Genomic DNA, 5,881 nt, shown 5'->3' on the forward strand with positions numbered 1-5,881 from the left:
GTGATGCGTACCTGGCTCTGTCATTCGGGTTTAGGGGGTTGGGGGTGTCAGCTGTATTGTGGGATAGCCTTGAAAATAAAAGCCTTGGGGAATTACCCCAAAGCCAACATTTCACCCTATTCTTCACCTGCCAATGGATGGACAGATGGATGAGGGATTTTTGACTTTGTCAAGTTCATGTTAAAATAACAATAATTCAGTGGAGACCCTAGGTTGACAGTGGACAAAACCGGAGTGCTCTGGGCCCGGAAGGTGGGAGCAGGGCATAGGCACCCTGTGCTCACTTCGCTTCTGTGTGTTTGGCAGTTTCACAACAAAGTTAGCAAAACCAAGTCTGGCTTAAATAAAAAGGTGTGTATTGAGTTGCAATGCTACACTTGCAAAGACTCTCAGCTGGAAATCAGGGGGTGTTTCCCTTTCAATGATGAGACTAAACCTCAGAATCAGTCCATTGAGGTACCTCGCTGCCTCTCCTGTTGCTCCCAATGTGAAATGAGTGGTAAACCCGAAGTGTCTGTGTTACAAATGCAGAGCCAAGTGCACTGAAGCACACCATCCCACGTGGCTGTCTGGCCTCTAGCTGTCTCCATGACCTCTGGAGCGTCGTGAGGTTGAACCAGGCTTGGCCCAAATTACAGCAGAAATGAAGGCATTTTTCTTCAGAGGTGCCTGGTCCTGCTTGGGAGGCTTTTCTTGCAGGTCGCCCTCCCTCCATCTGCCTTTGCTCTGTGGCCTGTGTCCTTCCTCCCTCTCACCTCCTCCTGCACCATCCAAATCTGCCCTTGGTAAAGAACTTGATGCTAATTCAGACTAAAGGGTACATGACTACTAAGGCTTCATTACCCTCTTTTTCCTTTACATCTTATCACAATAGATTTTTAAGAAAAGGAAAAAGCAAAGATCTGACTGCAGAGTGATGGCAGCTAGCAGGGGCTATGTGTGGGGTCTGAGCTACGGGGCTCAGGGCTTGGTTTTCAGTCCTCATTCTGCCCCCTTCCTGAGGCTAGTGGACTGGGCACCACGTTCCCCACCTCTGACCTTGGAGGTGGGAATTTTCTTCATTCTGAAGCTTCATGAAGTCCAGTCTCAGCCTGGTCATCAGACAGTCAGGGTTGCCCTTGGTAACCAGAGGGCGTGTCTGGGGCATTTCTCCACTGCAGGGGTGGAGTACAAGGGTGGTGGAGGAAGGAGGCTCATTTGAGCTGGTGCTGGAGGTGAAGCATCTCAGTGAAGAGCTGCTCAGATGTCCTCTGTCCCCTGAGCCTGGGAGGCTCCTCCTGGGGCCGAATTCCTGCTGAGACACTCTGGCCTCCCTTGAAACAGCTCAGCGGGGAAGGCTGCACTGGGAATGACCCCAGGGAAGCCCACTGCCTGGAGGCATCACCCTCCACACGGCTCTGGTCTGATTCAGTTTTCTCGCTCTGGGAAGGTTTTGTCATCAGAGACCAAAGGTGGCCGGACAGAGAGGCCCAGTTGCTGCTCTGTGGATCACCCACAACTGCAGCTTGGGGGTCAAGGCAAAGGGTTGGGGAGAGGAGGGACTTTCTGGAAGGAGGAGACCTGGAGCAGCCTGCCCCGCAAGGAGCCCTCCTCCCCTACTAGACTGCCAGGACCCCCAGAGCCTGAGCTTTGCTGCTTCCATGGGCCAGAACAGGCTGATCCACACATTCCCGGTCAAACCTTCCTTTGAAGCGAGAGCGCCTGGTGTTCCAGGAATGAGGGCCGCAGCTCCCTGCATGGTCATTGTCTATATTTGACTCTTCTGTCTCTGGGCGTTGGAAGCCAGTGCATTTCCTTCCCAAGAGGGCCAGCAGGCAGCTCATCCTCCAGAGAAAAACCAGAACGTTCACCATGGCCTCAGTGAAGCTCCTGCTGGAGGCAAGTGATGTGTAAGGCCCTCGCCGGCTCTGACAGCTTCCTGCGTTCACTCTCTCCTCCTTAAGACAAACGACTTCCTGCTCAGCCACGCAGACAGAGAGTGGAAGGGCCAAGTACAAAGTGGACTCAGGAGCTCTTCCTGGGGATCCAGGCTGGGGAGGCATAGGACACAACAGCCAGGCCCCCTTTTCTGTCCTACCCCCACCTGCCTGCACACTCCCCTGTTCCCACCCTCCCCCAGTAGCTCCCTCTCCCCAAAGGCCCCCACATCCCAGCTAAAACAGGATGGTGGTCACCTGACACCAGCCCCCATGTCCATGGCCTGACCAGTGGCCAGCCCTGACCTGGACAGTGCTGCGGGACCCTGGGTGGCTTATGCATGCTGCCCTTGGCACTTTTCTGGGGAAGGTGGGAGGAAAATACCGGAAGGAACTGCCATTCTTGTCATGAAGACTCAGTCATTAGCTGCAAAGCAGACTCACCATGGGCCATTGTGATGAGAAACCGGCCATGGGGCTAATTAGGCTCCTAATTAGGGACCTCCAGGTGCGGCAATGCCCGGGGGGTGGGGGATGAGGGCTGCTGTGATTAATTGTGGAAGACTTCATGCTGACTCCCAGCAGTGTGGACAACACTACATGCCAAGGGGATGTGCCTGTGAGATAGGGGATAGAGGGTGGGGCCAGGCATGGATCTGGAAAACACTGCTGGCCTGAATGTGGTGCCAGCCCTGCTCTATAAATGCAGGTAGAAGAACCTCCCGAGTTTCTAAACCAGCGCGGGCAAGGGTGGTGGACTCTGCCCTTAAAAGCAAGTTCCCCACAGGACTCTGGTGGAAGTATAGGGGACTGAAAGCCTGAAAAAGGCCCTTTGGATGGTGGACAGACATCTGGGAACACCTGAGTTCTCAGAAGAGGCAGAGAGGCCTGGCAGGTGTGTGCGATGTTTTCTGTACTATGTCAACCAAACTGGCCACGAGCACTCACATGGAATGACTGGGACTCACACCCATCAGCTCCCCTGGTTCTCAGGCTGTCAGACCCAGAATGAGCCTGACTGCCAGCCTCCTGGGCCTCCAGCCTGTGGTGGGAATAGGACTCCTTAGCCTCCCTGGCTGACAGCCAGCTTCTCAGAAGGCCTCCACCTTCGTGCATTTATACACCCACTTCGGTACTGTTTTGTGGGAGGACCTCAGTTTCCTTGCCTGAGCAGCAAGGATGAGAACTGCTTTAATTATTTAAAACCTCTGACTGCATTTACTATACTCTGGATCTCCAGTCTTCATGGGCTCCAGTGAAACGGGTACTGTGGTCTCATCCCTGTGTTAGAAGTGGGGAAACTGAGGTGTGCAAAGGTGAAGTGAAACACTCTGGACATCAGAACTGAACCCACAGGTCCTCCCAGGCCTGTTAGACTCACACTGAGCTGTTGGCCCCCGCCTTTTGGGTATGCCAGGTGTGAGGTGTGCACACATCCTGCGCAGCTATTACATTAAATAGAAAGTGTCTGAAATCATTTCAGCCTTTGCTGATTCCATCACCATCATCACCACCCACTGTGGGCTCTGGCTGGCTCAGAGTCGGAGCTGCCGGCCCAGAGCCCCCACGAGATCCGGGGAGATGTTGGTGGCTTCACCAGCTTCCTGCATGGCCAGAGCAGAGGCTGAACTCCTCAGTGAGTGGCACCTCCCTTGAGCCTGTGGACCAACCCAGCATGACTTGGAATAAATGATCAAGTTATGAATTAAACACAGCAGAATGTAATTACCGTGGGAGCCAGCTGAGAATAAAATGGATTATACATATAACAGTCATTAAACGGTTATCACATGTGCCTGGCTAATGTGCTGCCAATTAAAATAAATCTAAGTGCAAATTATCATTCAGAGCAATTGCTCTTCAGCTCATCTTTGTGCCCCCAGGAGCTGGCATGGTGGTGGGAGAGCCTTGCCACCCCCACCCTCAAATGGCCAGTCCTTCAGGGACCACCGGCTCCCAGCCTCAGATCACAAGGGCACTGAGGGTCCTAGAGTGACCAGGATGGTCCACTGAGTCCAGAGACATCCTGCGGGCTCTGCACAGAATGGATTCATCCTCATCTCGCTCTGTGAGGTGGGCCCCCATATGGGCCCTACTTACAGTGGGATCACTGAGGTGGGGTAGCCAAAAGTCTCCCAAGGTCAGATCTCCCTGCCAGAGCCAGGCTCCAACTACAGGATCAGATTTAGAACTCATTTCCCAGGACTCACTTTAGGCATGACCGAGTGTCTGCGCGGCTGCTCCTTCTGCCCGGAAAAGCCCCCTGGTTCCGGTGCCTATTCCTCTACAGTATTCACTCCCTCCTCCCAGCCTTGGGTCACTGGAGGAGGCGGGCTTCTGTCACAGGCAGTGGTCTCGCCTTCAGAGAGGCCCCCACGCAAGCAGGATCATCGTCCCCAGAGGAGCTGTGCTTTGAGAGCCTGGCCCTGTGTCTGCCTTTACCCCCGTACCCCAGGCCATATCTGCCCCCTAGTCTATCGCTGCTACCCAGCCTGCCAGACCCGACGTGTGATATGTAATTACTGTGGGCTCCAGTGCATTCCCAGAGCTCCCTGGGTGTGTTTGATGTTCTGACGCTTTATTCCAACTTCTAATCTAGGGGCTTTTCTGCCTTTCATCTCAAATTCCATTTGTTTGTGTCGCTTAAACACTGATGGGCAGTGTGGACCAGGAGGGACTGTTTTGTGCACTCTGCAAGACATCCCAGTCTATCCCCTGAGCCCTTCTCCTCAAATGGATGAATTACATGCATGTCATTTATATTTCACTAAAGCTACTTTTTCTTAAATGTGATTTTTAATAAGCACACACTGGCTCAGTGAATGCATACACAAGACACCCTGTCTCCAAGAACAGAGACAGAAGGCATACAATCTAGAAGCATTGGCTCTGCCAGGCACCAGGGGTCCCGCTGCCCAAGGGCATGTGCCCCAGGCCCGGCGTAGGGCAGGTGATCAGTTAATGCACCAGCCTTTGTTTCCTGCTTAAACCCGGGCCCTGCAAGTCCTCAGCAAACGGAGGATGAGGATTCCAAGAAGATGGGCATCCACCTCATGTCTCAGACATGTCTCCCAGGGGAGTGGAAGGGAGAGACCCTCTTTGGTTTCCGCCTGAATTCTTGGGGGAGGGGCCGCCGGCGGGGGACAGGACTGGGGGGTCCAGTAGAGCGAGGGGGCCAGAGAGATTGGGTTCGGCGAAGCCTGTGGCCCAGGACGCATCTGTGCTGCCCTCTGGAGCCCATGGTTGCAACTGCAGATCCTCTGGACTCCCAGCTGGCAAAAACGGGGCTGAGGGCCGGCTCATAGCTCGCACCCAGAGCTGGTGCCTGAGGACCCCCCTACCCACAGATTCAACCAGTGATGCTATCCACAGTGATATCTACTGATGGATCCCCAAAGGAGGCAGAGGGGCCGACGTGCCCTGTGTAATGAGACACCAGAGCACCAGCCGCAGGTGCCGGGACAGGCAGAGCCGGGAACCAGACGCCTCTTCCGAGAAGCATCCAGTGAGAACGGTGATCGCCACCTCCCACCTTCAGGAGATGAAGCAGACAGGGACACACCCCGTCCTGGCCACTGCTCTGTCACATTTGGACGTTTAGGGAAAGAGTAACCCTGGGCTGGGCCTGACAGGTGTGCATACGCGTGTACACACACACAAGTGCCGGCCACGGTACCCAGTCACCCTGACCGAATCCCACCGCTTCATGACAGTGGTGGGAAGCAGGACCCTGGCTGAAGGCCAAGCCCCCTGCCCTCAACTTGGGCGCTGGGCCCTGAAGGAAGGGGACTCAGGTCACGTAGGGAAGGGGTCACCACTTTGAGGGGTGGGAGGGACCTCAATCAAGCGACTGCTCACCCCAGGGCAGTCCATAAGGACATGAGCTCAGAAAAGCCCACTCAGACAATTTGCAAAACTGCTGAACTTTGCAGATTTATGGTTATAAAACACACTGGGAAGGAATA

The sequence above is a fragment of the Ovis aries genome, chromosome 13 (genome assembly GCF_016772045.2).
Source record: "Ovis aries strain OAR_USU_Benz2616 breed Rambouillet chromosome 13, ARS-UI_Ramb_v3.0, whole genome shotgun sequence".
NCBI classification, from domain to species: domain Eukaryota; kingdom Metazoa; phylum Chordata; class Mammalia; order Artiodactyla; family Bovidae; genus Ovis; species Ovis aries.